Source organism: Lithobates pipiens, unplaced genomic scaffold (assembly GCF_037356315.1).
Source record: "Lithobates pipiens isolate NorthernLeopardFrog02 unplaced genomic scaffold, aLitPip1_a1.2 Scaffold_30, whole genome shotgun sequence".
In the NCBI taxonomy this organism is placed as follows: domain Eukaryota; kingdom Metazoa; phylum Chordata; class Amphibia; order Anura; family Ranidae; genus Lithobates; species Lithobates pipiens.
Genome location: NW_027507791.1, coordinates 145173541 through 145190098, shown reverse-complemented (window position 1 = coordinate 145190098; position 16558 = coordinate 145173541).

Below are 16558 nucleotides of genomic sequence, written 5' to 3'. Positions count from 1 at the left end.
ACCCCTCTCCATCACAGACCCCTTCTCCATCACAGGACCCCACTCCATCACAGGACCCCTCTCCATCACAGGACCCCACTCCATCACAGGACCCCACTCCATCACAGGACCCCACTCCATCACAGACCCCTCTCCATCACAAACCACTTCTCCATCACAGACCCCTTCACCATCACAGACTCCTTCTCCATCACAGACCCCACTCCATCTCAAGACCCCTCTCCTTCACAGACCCTCACTCCATCACAGACCCCCACTCCATCACAGACCCCCTCTGCATCACAGACCCACTCTCCATCACAGACCCACTCTCCATCACAGACCCCCTCTCCATCACAGACACTCATTCGATCACAGACCCCCACTCCATCACAGACCCCCTCTGCATCACCGGACCCCACTCCATCACAGGACCCTTCTCCATCACAGACTTCTTCTCCATCACAGACCCCCTCTCCATCACAGATCCCACTCCATCACAGATCCCTTCTCCATCACAGACCCCTTCTCCATCACAGACCCCACTCCATCACAGGACCCCTCTCGATCACAGGACCCCTCTCCATCACAGACCCTCACTCCATCACAGACCCACACTCCATCACAGACCCCCTCTGCATCACAGACCCCAGTCCATCACAGGACCCTTCTCCATCACAGACCCCACTCCATCACAGACCCTTCTCCATCACAGACCCCTTCTCCATCACAGACCCCTTCTCCATCACAGACCCCACTCCATCACAGGACCCCACTCCATCACAGGACCCCTCTCCATCACAGACACCTTCTCCATCACAGGACCTCACTCAATCACAGACACCTTCTCCATCACAGGACCCCACTCAATCACAGACCCTTCTCCTTTAGAGGACCCCTCTCGATCACAGGACTCAACTCCATCACAGTCCCCACTCCATCACAGACCCCACTCCATCACAGACCCCCTCTCCATCACAGACCCTCACTCCATCACAGACCCCCCTCTGCATTAGAGACCCCCTCTCCATCACAGTCCCCCTCTCCATCACAGACCCTCACTCCATCACAGACCCCCACTCCATCACAGACCCCCTCTGCATCACAGAACCCCACTCCATCACAGGACCCTTCTCCATCACAGACCTCTTCTCTATCACAGAACCCCTCTCCATCACAGACCCCACTCCATCACAGACCCCTTCTCCATCACAGACCCCTTCTCCATCACAGGACCCCTCTCCATCACAGGACCCCTCTTCATCACAGAACCCCTCTCCATCACAGACCCTCACTCCATGACAGACCCCCACTCCATCACAGACCCCCTCTGCATCACAGACCAAAGTCCATCACAGGACCCTTCTCCATCACAGTCCCCACTCCATCACAGACCCCACTCCATCACAGACCCCCTCTCCATCACAGACCCTCACTCCATCACAGACCCCCCTCTGCATTAGAGACCCCCTCTCCATCACAGTCCCCCTCTCCTTTACAGACCCTCACTCCATCACAGACCCCCAATCCATCACAGACCCCCTCTGCATCACAGAACCCCACTCCATCACAGGACCCTTCTCCATCACAGACCTCTTCTCTATCACAGAACCCCTCTCCATCACAGACCCCACTCCATCACAGACCCCACTCCATCACAGGACCCCACTCCATCACAGGACCCCTCTCCATCACAGACACCTTCTCCATCACAGGACCTCACTCAATCACAGACACCTTCTCCATCACAGGACCCCACTCAATCACAGACCCTTCTCCTTTAGAGGACCCCTCTCGATCACAGGACTCAACTCCATCACAGTCCCCACTCCATCACAGACCCCCTCTCCATCACAGACCCTCACTCCATCACAGACCCCCCTCTGCATTAGAGACCCCCTCTCCATCACAGTCCCCCTCTCCATCACAGACCCTCACTCCATCACAGACCCCCACTCCATCACAGACCCCCTCTGCATCACAGAACCCCACTCCATCACAGGACCCTTCTCCATCACAGACCTCTTCTCTATCACAGAACCCCTCTCCATCACAGACCCCACTCCATCACAGACCCCTTCTCCATCACAGACCCCTTCTCCATCACAGGACCCCTCTCCATCACAGGACCCCTCTTCATCACAGAACCCCTCTCCATCACAGACCCTCACTCCATGACAGACCCCCACTCCATCACAGACCCCCTCTGCATCACAGACCAAAGTCCATCACAGGACCCTTCTCCATCACAGTCCCCACTCCATCCCAGATCCTTCTCCATCACAGACCCCTTCTCCATCACAGACCCCACTCCATCACAGGACCCCACTCCATCAAAGGACCCCTCTCCATCACAGACCCCTTCTCCATCACAGGACCCCACTCCATCACAGGACCCCACTCCATCACAGACCCCTCTCCATCACAGACCCCTTCTCCATCACAGACCCCTTCACCATCACAGACTCCTTCTCCATCACAGACCCCACTCCATCACAGGACCCCTTTCCATCACAAGACCCCTCTCCCTCACAGACCCTCACTCCATCACAGACCTCCCTCTGCATTAGAGGCCCCACTCTCCATCACAGTCCCCCTCTCCATCACAGACCCCCACTCCATCACAGACCCCCTCTGCATCACAGACCCCAATCCATCACAGGACCCTTCTCCATCACAGACCCCACTCCATCACAGACCCCACTCCATCACAGGACCCTTCTCCATCACAGACCCCTTCTCCATCACAGACCCCTTCTCCATCACAGACCCCACTCCATCACAGGACCCCTCTCCATCACAGGACCCCTCTCCATCACAGGACCCCTCTCCATCACAGACCCCACTCCATCACATTTCCCCTCTCCATCACAGACCCCCTCTCCATCAAAGACCCCACTCCATCACAGGACCCCACTCCATCACAGGACCCCACTCCATCACAGACCCCCTCTCCATCACAGACCCCACTCCATCACAGGACCCCACTCCATCACAGGACCCCCTCTCCATCACAGGACCCCCTTTCCATCGCAGACCCCTTCTCCATCACAGACCCCACTCCATCACAGACCCTTACTCCATCACAGACCCCCACTCCATCACAGACCCCCTCTGCATCACAGACCCCCTCTCCATCACAGACCCTCACTCCATCACAGACCCTCACTCCATCACAGACCACCTCTACATCACAGACCCTCACTTCATCACAGACCCCCACTCCATCACAGACCGCACTCCATCACAGACCCCACTTCATCACAGGACCCCCTCTCCATCACAGGACCCCCTCTCCATCACAGGACCCGCTCCATCACAGACCCCCTCTCCATCACAGACCACCTCTCCATCACAGACCCCCACTCCATCACAGACCCCCACTCCATCACAGACCCCCTCTGCATCACAGACCCCCTCTCCATCACAGACCCCCTCTCCATCACAGACACTCATTCGATCACAGACCCCCACTCCATCACAGACCCCCTCTGCATCACAGGACCCCACTCCATCACAGGACCCTTCTCCTTTACAGACCTCTTCTCCATCACAGACCCCCTCTCCATCACAGATCCCACTCCATCACAGATCCTTTCTCCATCACAGACCCCTTCTCCATCACAGACCCCACTCCATCACAGGACCCCTCTCCATCACAGGACCCCTCTCCATCACAGACCCCACTCCATCACAGACCCCCTCTGCATCACAGACCCCAGTCCATCATAGGACCCTTCTCCATCACAGACCCCACTCCATCACAGACCCTTCTCCATCACAGACCCCTTCTCCATCACAGACCCCTTCTCCATCGCAGACCCCACTCCATCACAGGACCCCACTCCATCACAGAACCCGACTCCATCACAGGACCCCTCTCCATCACAGACACCTTTTCCATCACAGGACCCCACTCAATCACAGACACCTTCTCCATCACAGGACCCCACTCAATCACAGACCCCTCTCCTTTAGAGGACCCCTCTCGATCACAGGACCCAACTCCATCACAGACCCCACTCCATCACAGACCCCCTCTCCATCACAGACCCTCACTCCATCACAGACCCCCACTCCATCACTGACCCCCTCTGCATTAGAGACCCCCTCTCCATCACAGTCCCCCTCTCCATCACAGACCCTCACTCCATCACAGACCCCCACTCCATCACAGACCCCCTCTGCATCACAGGACCCCACTCCATCACAGGACCCTTCTCCATCACAGACCTCTTCTCTATCACAGACCCCCTCTCCATCACAGACCCCACTCCATCACAGACCCCTTCTCCATCACAGACCCCTTCTCCATCACAGGACCCCTCTATATCACAGGACCCCTCTTCATCACAGAACCCCTCTCCATCACAGACCCTCACTCCATCACAGACCCCACTCCATCACAGACCCCTCTGCATCACAGACCCCAGTCCATCACAGGACCCTTCTCCATCACAGTCCCCACTCCATCACAGATCCTTCTCCATCACAGACCCCTTCTCCATCACAGACCCCACTCCATCACAAGACCCCACTCCATCACAGGACCCCTCTCCATCACAGTCCCCTTCTCTATCACAGGACCCCACTCCATCACAGGACCCCTCTCCATCACAGGACCCCACTCCATCACAGGACCCCACTCCATCACAGGACCCCACTCCATCACAGACCCCTCTCCATCACAAACCACTTCTCCATCACAGACCCCTTCACCATCACAGACTCCTTCTCCATCACAGACCCCACTCCATCACAGGACCCCTCTCCATCACAGACCCCTCTCCATCACAGACCCTCACTCCATCACAGACCCCCACTCCATCACAGACCCCCTCTGCATCACAGACCCCCTCTCCATCACAGACCCCCTCTCCATCACAGACACTCATTCGATCACAGACCCCCACTCCATCACAGACCCCCTCTGCATCACCGGACCCCACTCCATCACAGGACCCTTCTCCATAACAGACTTCTTCTCCATCACAGACCCCCTCTCCATCACAGATCCCACTCCATCACAGATCCCTTCTCCATCACAGACCCCTTCTCCATCACAGACCCCACTCCATCACAGGACCCCTCTCCATCACAGGACCCCTCTCCATCACAGACCCTCACTCCATCACAGACCCACACTCCATCACAGACCCCCTCTGCATCACAGACCCCAGTCCATCACAGGACCCTTCTCCATCACAGACCCCACTCCATCACAGACCCTTCTCCATCACAGACCCCTTCTCCATCACAGACCCCTTCTCCATCACAGACCCCACTCCATCACAGGACCCCACTCCATCACAGGACCCTTCTCCATCACAGACACCTTCTCCATCACAGGACCTCACTCAATCACAGACACCTTCTCCATCACAGGACCCCACTCAATCACAGACCCCTCTCCTTTAGAGGACCCCTCTCGATCACAGGACCCAACTCCATCACAGTCCCCACTCCATCACAGACCCCACTCCATCACAGACCCCTCTCCATCACAGACCCTCACTCCATCACAGACCCCCCTCTGCATTGGAGACCCCCTCTCCATCACAGTCCCCCTCTCCATCACAGACCCTCACTCCATCACAGACCCCCACTCCATCACAGACCCCCTCTGCATCACAGAACCCCACTCCATCACAGGACCCTTCTCCATCACAGACCTCTTCTCTATCACAGACCCCCTCTCCATCACAGACCCCACTCCATCACAGACCCCTTCTCCATCACAGACCCCTTCTCCATCACAGGACCCCTCTCCATCACAGGACCCCTCTCCAACACAGGACCCGTCTCCATCACAGACCCTCACTCCATCACAGACCCCCACTCCATCACAGACCCCCTCTGCATCACAGACCAAAGTCCATCACAGGACCCTTCTCCATCACAGTCCCCACTCCATCACAGATCCTTCTCCATCACAGACCCCTTCTCCATCACAGACCCCACTCCATCAAAGGACCCCACTCCATCACAGGACCCCTCTCCATCACAGACCCCTTCTCCATCACAGGACCCCACTCCATCACAGGACCCCACTCCATCACAGGACCCCACTCCATCACAGGACCCCACTCCATCACAGACTCCACTCCATCACAGACCCCTTCTCCATCACAGACCCCTTCACCATCAATGACTCCTTCTCCATCACAGACCCCACTCCATCACAGGACCCCTCTCCATCACAAGACCCCTCTCCATCACAGACCCTCACTCCATCACAGACCCCCACTCCATCACAGACCCCCTCTGCATCACAAACCCCACTCCATCACAGGGCCCCACTCCATTACAGACCCCACTCCATCACAGACCCCACTCCATCACAGACCCCACTCCATCACAGGACTCTTCTCCATCCCAGACCGCTTCTCCATCACAGACCCCTTCTCCAACACAGACTCTCTTTCCATCACAGGACCCCTCTCCATCACAGGACCCCTCTCCATCACAGGACCCCACTCCATCACAGACCCCACTCCATCACAGACCTCACTCCATCACAGGTCCCCACTCCATCACAGGTCCCCACTCCCTCACAGACCCCCTCTTCATCACAGACCCCACTCCATCACAGAACCCACTCCATCACAGGATCCCACTCCATCACAGGACCCCACTCCATCACAGACCCCCTCTCCATCACAGACCCCACTCCATCACAGGACCCCACTCCATTACAGACCCCCTCTGCATCACAGACCCCAGTCCATCACAGGACCCTTCTCCATCACAGAGCCCACTCCATCACAGACCCTTCTCCATCACAGACCCATTCTCCATCACAGACCCCACTCCATCACAGGACCCCTCTACATCACAGACCCCTTCTCCATCAAAGGACCCCACTCCATCAAAGGACCCCACTCCATCACAGGACCCCACTCCATCACAGGACCCCTCTCCATCGCAGGACCCCACTCCATCGCAGACCCCTCTCCATCACAGACCCCACTCCATCGCAGGACCCCACTCCATCGCAGGACCCCTCTCCATCACAGGAACCCACTCCATCACAGGACCCCTCTCCATCACAGGACCCCTCTCCATCACAGGACCCCACTCCATCACAGACCCCACTACATCACAGACCCCTTCTCCATCACAGACCCCTTCTCCATCACAGACCCCTTCTCCATCACAGACCCCACTCCATCACAGGACCCCTTTCCATCACAGACCTCTTCTCCATCACAGACCCCCTCTCCATCACAGACCCCACTCCATCACAGACCCTCACTCCATCACAGACCCCCACTCCATCAGAGACCCCCACTCCATCACAGACCCCCTCTGCATCACAGACCTCAGTCCATCACAGGACCCTTCTCCATCACAGACCCCACTCCATCACAGACCCTTCTCCATCACAGACCCCTTCACCATCACAGACACCTTCTCCATCACAGACCCCACTCCATCACAGGACCCCACTCCATCACAGGACCCCACGCCATCACAGGAACCCACACCATCACAGGACCCCTCTCCATCACAGACCCCTTCTCCATCACAGGACCCCACTCAATCACAGGACCCCTCTCCATCACAGGACCCCTCTCCATCACAGGACCCAACTCCATCACAGACCCCACTCCATCACAGACCCTCACTCCATCACAGACCCTCAATCCATCACAGACCCCCACTCCATCACAGACCCCCACTCCATCACAGACCCCACTTCATCACAGGACCCCCTCTCCATCTTAGACCCCACTTCATCACAGGACCCCCTCTCCATCACAGACCCCACTCCATCACAGACCCCCCTCTCCATCACAGACACCCTCTCCATCACAGACCCCCTCTCCATCACACACCCCACTCCATTACAGAGCCCTTCTCCATCACAGACCCCTTCTCCATCACAGACCCCACTCCATCACAGGACCCTTCTCCATCACAGGACCCCTCTCCATCACAGGACCCCTCTCCATCACAGATCCCCACTCCATCATAGACCCCCACTCCATCACAGACCCCCTCTGCATCATAGACCCCAGTCCATCAAAGGACCCTTCTCCATCACAGACCCCACTCCATCACAGGACCCCTCTCCATCACAAGACCCCTCTCCATCACAGACCCCCACTCCATCACAGACCCCGCTCCATCACAGACCCCCTCTGCATCACAGACCCCTCTCCATCACAGACCCTCACTCCATCACAGACCCACACTCCATCACAGACCCACACTCCATCACAGACCCCACTCCATAACAGGACCCTTCTCCTTCACAGGACCCTTCTCCATCACAGACCCCACTCCATCACAGGACCCTTCTCCATCACAGTCCCCTTCTCCATCACAGACCCCTTCTCCGTCACTGACCCCACTCCATCACAGGACCCCACTCCATCACAGGACTCCTCTCCATCACAGGACCCCTCTCCATCACAGACCCCACTCCATCACAGACCCCACACCATCACAGGACCCCACTCCATCACAGGACCCCCTCTCCATCACAGACACCACTCCATAACAGACCCCACTCCATCACAGGACCCCTCTCCATCACAGGACCCCTCTCCATCACAGACCCTCACTCCATCACAGACCCACACTCCATCACAGACCCCCTCTGCATCACAGACCCCAGTCCATCACAGGACCCTTCTCCATCAGAGACCCCACTCCATCACAGACCCTTCTCCATCACAGACCCCTTCTCCATCACAGACCCCTTCTCCATCACAGACCCCACTCCATCACAGGACCCCACTCCATCACAGGACCCCTCTCCATCACAGACACCTTCTCCATCACAGGACCTCACTCAATCACAGACACCTTCTCCATCACAGGACCCCACTCAATCACAGACCCCTCTCCTTTAGAGGACCCCTCTCGATCACAGGACCCAACTCCATCACAGTCCCCACTCCATCACAGACCCCACTCCATCACAGACCCCCTCTCCATCACAGACCCTCACTCCATCACAGACCCCCCTCTGCATTAGAGACCCCCTCTCCATCACAGTCCCCCTCTCCATCACAGACCCTCACTCCATCACAGACCCCCACTCCATCACAGACCCCCTCTGCATCACAGAACCCCACTCCATCACAGGACCCTTCTCCATCACAGACCCCTTCTCTATCACAGACCCCCTCTCCATCACAGACCCCACTCCATCACAGACCCCTTCTCCATCACAGGACCCCTCTCCATCACAGGACCCCTCTCCATCACAGACCCTCACTCCATCACAGACCTCCTCTGCATCACAGACCAAAGTCCATCACAGGACCCTTCTCCATCACAGTCCCCACTCCATCACAGATCCTTCTCCATCACAGACCCCTTCTCCATCACAAACCCCACTCCATCACAGGACCCCACTCCATCACAGGACCCCTCTCCATCACAGACCCCTTCTCCATCACAGGACCCCACTCCATCACAGGACCCCACTCCATCACAGGACCCCACTCCATCACAGACCCCTCTCCATCACAGACCCCTTCTCCATCACAGACCTCTTCACCATCACAGACTCCTTCTCCATCACAGACCCCACTCCATCACAGGACCCCTCTCCATCACAAGACCCCTCTCCATCACAGACCCTCACTCCATCACAGACCCCCACTCCATCACAGACCCCCTCTGCATCACAAACCCCACTCCATCACAGGGCCCCACTCCATTACAGACCCCACTCCATCACAGACCCCACTCCATCACAGACCCCACTCCATCACAGGACTCTTCTCCATCCCAGACCGCTTCTCCATCACAGACCCCTTCTCCAACACAGACTCTCTTTCCATCACAGGACCCCTCTCCATCACAGGACCCCTCTCCATCACAGGACCCCACTCCATCACAGACCCCACTCCATCACAGACCCCACTCCATCACAGACCTCACTCCATCACAGGACCCCACTCCATCACAGGTCCCCACTCCCTCACAGACCCCACTCCATCACAGGACTCTTCTCCATCCCAGACCGCTTCTCCATCACAGACCCCTTCTCCAACACAGACTCTCTTTCCATCACAGGACCCCTCTCCATCACAGGACCCCTCTCCATCACAGGACCCCACTCCATCACAGACCCCACTCCATCACAGACCTCACTCCATCACAGGACCCCACTCCATCACAGGTCCCCACTCCCTCACAGACCCCCTCTCCATCACAGACCCCACTCCATCACAGAACCCACTCCATCACAGGATCCCACTCCATCACAGGACCCCACTCCATCACAGACCCCCTCTCCATCACAGACCCCACTCCATCACATGACCCCACTCCATTACAGACCCCACTCCATCACAGACCTCACTCCATCACAGGACCCCACTCCATCACAGGTCCCCACTCCCTCACAGACCCCCTCTCCATCACAGACCCCACTCCATCACAGAACCCACTCCATCACAGGATCTCACTCCATCACAGGACCCCACTCCATCACAGACCCCCTCTCCATCACAGACCCCACTCCATCACAGGACCCCACTCCATTACAGACCCCCTCTGCATCACAGACCCCAGTCCATCACAGGACCCTTCTCCATCACAGACCCCACTCCATCACAGACCCTTCTCCATCACAGACCCCTTCTCCATCACAGACCCATTCTCCATCACAGACCCCACTCCATCACAGGACCCCTCTACATCACAGACCCCTCCTCCATCAAAGGACCCCACTCCATCAAAGGACCCCACTCCATCACAGGACCCCACTCCATCACAGGACCCCTCTCCATCACAGGACCCCACTCCATCGCAGACCCCTCTCCATCACAGACCCCACTCCATCGCAGGACCCCACTCCATCGCAGGACCCCTCTCCATCACAGGAACCCACTCCATCACAGGACCCCACTCCATCACAGGACCCCTCTCCATCACAGACCCCACTCCATCACAGACCCCCTCTCCATCACAGACCCTCACTCCATCACAGACCCCCACTCCATCACTGACCCCCTCTGCATTAGAGACCCCCTCTCCATCACAGTCCCCCTCTCCATCACAGACCCTCACTCCATCACAGACCCCCACTCCATCACAGACCCCCTCTGCATCACAGGACCCCACTCCATCACAGGACCCTTCTCCATCACAGACCTCTTCTCTATCACAGACCCCCTCTCCATCACAGACCCCACTCCATCACAGACCCCTTCTCCATCACAGACCCCTTCTCCATCACAGGACCCCTCTATATCACAGGACCCCTCTTCATCACAGAACCCCTCTCCATCACAGACCCTCACTCCATCACAGACCCCCACTCCATCACAGACCCCTCTGCATCACAGACCCCAGTCCATCACAGGACCCTTCTCCATCACAGTCCCCACTCCATCACAGATCCTTCTCCATCACAGACCCCTTCTCCATCACAGACCCCACTCCATCACAAGACCCCACTCCATCACAGGACCCCTCTCCATCACAGTCCCCTTCTCTATCACAGGACCCCACTCCATCACAGGACCCCTCTCCATCACAGGACCCCACTCCATCACAGGACCCCACTCCATCACAGGACCCCACTCCATCACAGACCCCTCTCCATCACAAACCACTTCTCCATCACAGACCCCTTCACCATCACAGACTCCTTCTCCATCACAGACCCCACTCCATCACAGGACCCCTCTCCATCACAGACCCCTCTCCATCACAGACCCCCTCTCCATCACAGACACTCATTCGATCACAGACCCCCACTCCATCACAGACCCCCTCTGCATCACCGGACCCCACTCCATCACAGGACCCTTCTCCATAACAGACTTCTTCTCCATCACAGACCCCCTCTCCATCACAGATCCCACTCCATCACAGATCCCTTCTCCATCACAGACCCCTTCTCCATCACAGACCCCACTCCATCACAGGACCCCTCTCCATCACAGGACCCCTCTCCATCACAGACCCTCACTCCATCACAGACCCACACTCCATCACAGACCCCCTTTGCATCACAGACCCCAGTCCATCACAGGACCCTTCTCCATCACAGACCCCACTCCATCACAGACCCTTCTCCATCACAGACCCCTTCTCCATCACAGACCCCTTCTCCATCACAGACCCCACTCCATCACAGGACCCCTCTCCATCACAGGACCCCACTCCATCGCAGACCTTTCTCCATCACAGACCCCACTCCATCGCAGGACCCCACTCCATCGCAGGACCCCTCTCCATCACAGGAACCCACTCCATCACAGGACCCCACTCCATCACAGGACCCCTCTCCATCACAGACCCCACTCCATCACAGACCCCCTCTCCATCACAGACCCTCACTCCATCACAGACCCCCACTCCATCACTGACCCCCTCTGCATTAGAGACCCCCTCTCCATCACAGTCCCCCTCTCCATCACAGACCCTCACTCCATTACAGACCCCCACTCCATCACAGACCCCCTCTGCATCACAGGACCCCACTCCATCACAGGACCCTTCTCCATCACAGACCTCTTCTCTATCACAGACCCCCTCTCCATCACAGACCCCACTCCATCACAGACCCCTTCTCCATCACAGACCCCTTCTCCATCACAGGACCCCTCTATATCACAGGACCCCTCTTCATCACAGAACCCCTCTCCATCACAGACCCTCACTCCATCACAGACCCCCACTCCATCACAGACCCCTCAGCATCACAGACCCCAGTCCATCACAGGACCCTTCTCCATCACAGTCCCCACTCCATCACAGATCCTTCTCCATCACAGACCCCTTCTCCATCACAGACCCCACTCCATCACAAGACCCCACTCCATCACAGGACCCCTCTCCATCACAGTCCCCTTCTCTATCACAGGACCCCACTCCATCACAGGACCCCTCTCCATCACAGGACCCCACTCCATCACAGGACCCCACTCCATCACAGGACCCCACTCCATCACAGACCCCTCTCCATCACAAACCACTTCTCCATCACAGACCCCTTCACCATCACAGACTCCTTCTCCATCACAGACCCCACTCCATCACAGGACCCCTCTCCATCACAGACCCCTCTCCATCACAGACCCCCTCTCCATCACAGACACTCATTCGATCACAGACCCCCACTCCATCACAGACCCCCTCTGCATCACCGGACCCCACTCCATCACAGGACCCTTCTCCATAACAGACTTCTTCTCCATCACAGACCCCCTCTCCATCACAGATCCCACTCCATCACAGATCCCTTCTCCATCACAGACCCCTTCTCCATCACAGACCCCACTCCATCACAGGACCCCTCTCCATCACAGAACCCCTCTCCATCACAGACCCTCACTCCATCACAGACCCACACTCCATCACAGACCCCCTCTGCATCACAGACCCCAGTCCATCACAGGACCCTTCTCCATCACAGACCCCACTCCATCACAGACCCTTCTCCATCACAGACCCCTTCTCCATCACAGACCCCTTCTCCATCACAGACCCCACTCCATCACAGGACCCCACTCCATCACAGGACCCCTCTCCATCACAGACACCTTCTCCATCACAGGACCTCACTCAATCACAGACACCTTCTCCATCACAGGACCCCACTCAATCACAGACCCCTCTCCTTTAGAGGACCCCTCTCGATCACAGGACCCAACTCCATCACAGTCCCCACTCCATCACAGACCCCACTCCATCACAGACCCCCTCTCCATCACAGACCCTCACTCCATCACAGACCCCCCTCTGCATTAGAGACCCCCTCTCCATCACAGTCCCCCTCTCCATCACAGACCCTCACTCCATCACAGACCCCCACTCCATCACAGACCCCCTCTGCATCACAGAACCCCACTCCATCACAGGACCCTTCTCCATCACAGACCTCTTCTCTATCACAGACCCCCTCTCCATCACAGACCCCACTCCATCACAGACCCCTTCTCCATCACAGACCCCTTCTCCATCACAGGACCCCTCTCCATCACAGGACCCCTCTCCATCACAGGACCCCTCTCCATCACAGACCCTCACTCCATCACAGACCCCCACTCCATCACAGACCCCCTCTGCATCACAGACCAAAGTCCATCACAGGACCCTTCTCCATCACAGTCCCCACTCCATCACAGATCCTTCTCCATCACAGACCCCTTCTCCATCACAGACCCCACTCCATCAAAGGACCCCACTCCATCACAGGACCCCTCTCCATCACAGACCCCTTCTCCATCACAGGACCCCACTCCATCACAGGACCCCACTCCATCACAGGACCCCACTCCATCACAGGACCCCACTCCATCACAGACTCCACTCCATCACAGACCCCTTCTCCATCACAGACCCCTTCACCATCACAGACTCCTTCTCCATCACAGGACCCCTCTCCATCACAAGACCCCTCTCCATCACAGACCCTCACTCCATCACAGACCCCCACTCCATCACAGACCCCCTCTGCATCACAAACCCCACTCCATCACAGGGCCCCACTCCATTACAGACCCCACTCCATCACAGACCCCACTCCATCACAGACCCCACTCCATCACAGGACTCTTCTCCATCCCAGACCGCTTCTCCATCACAGACCCCTTCTCCAACACAGACTCTCTTTCCATCACAGGACCCCTCTCCATCACAGGACCCCTCTCCATCACAGGACCCCACTCCATCACAGACCCCACTCCATCACAGACCTCACTCCATCACAGGTCCCCACTCCATCACAGGTCCCCACTCCCTCACAGACCCCCTCTTCATCACAGACCCCACTCCATCACAGAACCCACTCCATCACAGGATCCCACTCCATCACAGGACCCCACTCCATCACAGACCCCCTCTCCATCACAGACCCCACTCCATCACAGGACCCCACTCCATTACAGACCCCCTCTGCATCACAGACCCCAGTCCATCACAGGACCCTTCTCCATCACAGAGCCCACTCCATCACAGACCCTTCTCCATCACAGACCCATTCTCCATCACAGACCCCACTCCATCACAGGACCCCTCTACATCACAGACCCCTTCTCCATCAAAGGACCCCACTCCATCAAAGGACCCCACTCCATCACAGGACCCCACTCCATCACAGGACCCCTCTCCATCGCAGGACCCCACTCCATCGCAGACCCCTCTCCATCACAGACCCCACTCCATCGCAGGACCCCACTCCATCGCAGGACCCCTCTCCATCACAGGAACCCACTCCATCACAGGACCCCTCTCCATCACAGGACCCCTCTCCATCACAGGACCCCACTCCATCACAGACCCCACTACATCACAGACCCCTTCTCCATCACAGACCCCTTCTCCATCACAGACCCCTTCTCCATCACAGACCCCACTCCATCACAGGACCCCTTTCCATCACAGACCTCTTCTCCATCACAGACCCCCTCTCCATCACAGACCCCACTCCATCACAGACCCTCACTCCATCACAGACCCCCACTCCATCAGAGACCCCCACTCCATCACAGACCCCCTCTGCATCACAGACCTCAGTCCATCACAGGACCCTTCTCCATCACAGACCCCACTCCATCACAGACCCTTCTCCATCACAGACCCCTTCACCATCACAGACACCTTCTCCATCACAGACCCCACTCCATCACAGGACCCCACTCCATCACAGGACCCCACGCCATCACAGGAACCCACACCATCACAGGACCCCTCTCCATCACAGACCCCTTCTCCATCACAGGACCCCACTCAATCACAGGACCCCTCTCCATCACAGGACCCCTCTCCATCACAGGACCCAACTCCATCACAGACCTCACTCCATCACAGACCCTCACTCCATCACAGACCCTCAATCCATCACAGACCCCCACTCCATCACAGACCCCACTTCATCACAGGACCCCCTCTCCATCTTAGACCCCACTTCATCACAGGACCCCCTCTCCATCACAGACCCCACTCCATCACAGACCCCCCTCTCCATCACAGACACCCTCTCCATCACAGACCCCCTCTCCATCACACACCCCACTCCATTACAGAGCCCTTCTCCATCACAGACCCCTTCTCCATCACAGACCCCACTCCATCACAGGACCCTTCTCCATCACAGGACCCCTCTCCATCACAGGACCCCTCTCCATCACAGATCCCCACTCCATCATAGACCCCCACTCCATCACAGACCCCCTCTGCATCATAGACCCCAGTCCATCAAAGGACCCTTCTCCATCACAGACCCCACTCCATCACAGGACCCCTCTCCATCACAAGACCCCTCTCCATCACAGACCCCCACTCCATCACAGACCCCGCTCCATCACAGACCCCCTCTGCATCACAGACCCCTCTCCATCACAGACCCTCACTCCATCACAGACCCACACTCCATCACAGACCCACACTCCATCACAGACCCCACTCCATAACAGGACCCTTCTCCTTCACAGGACCCTTCTCCATCACAGACCCCACTCCATCACAGGACCCTTCTCCATCACAGTCCCCTTCTCCATCACAGACCCCTTCTCCGTCACTGACCCCACTCCATCACAGGACCCCACTCCATCACAGGACTCCTCTCCATCACAGGACCCCTCTCCATCACAGACCCCACTCC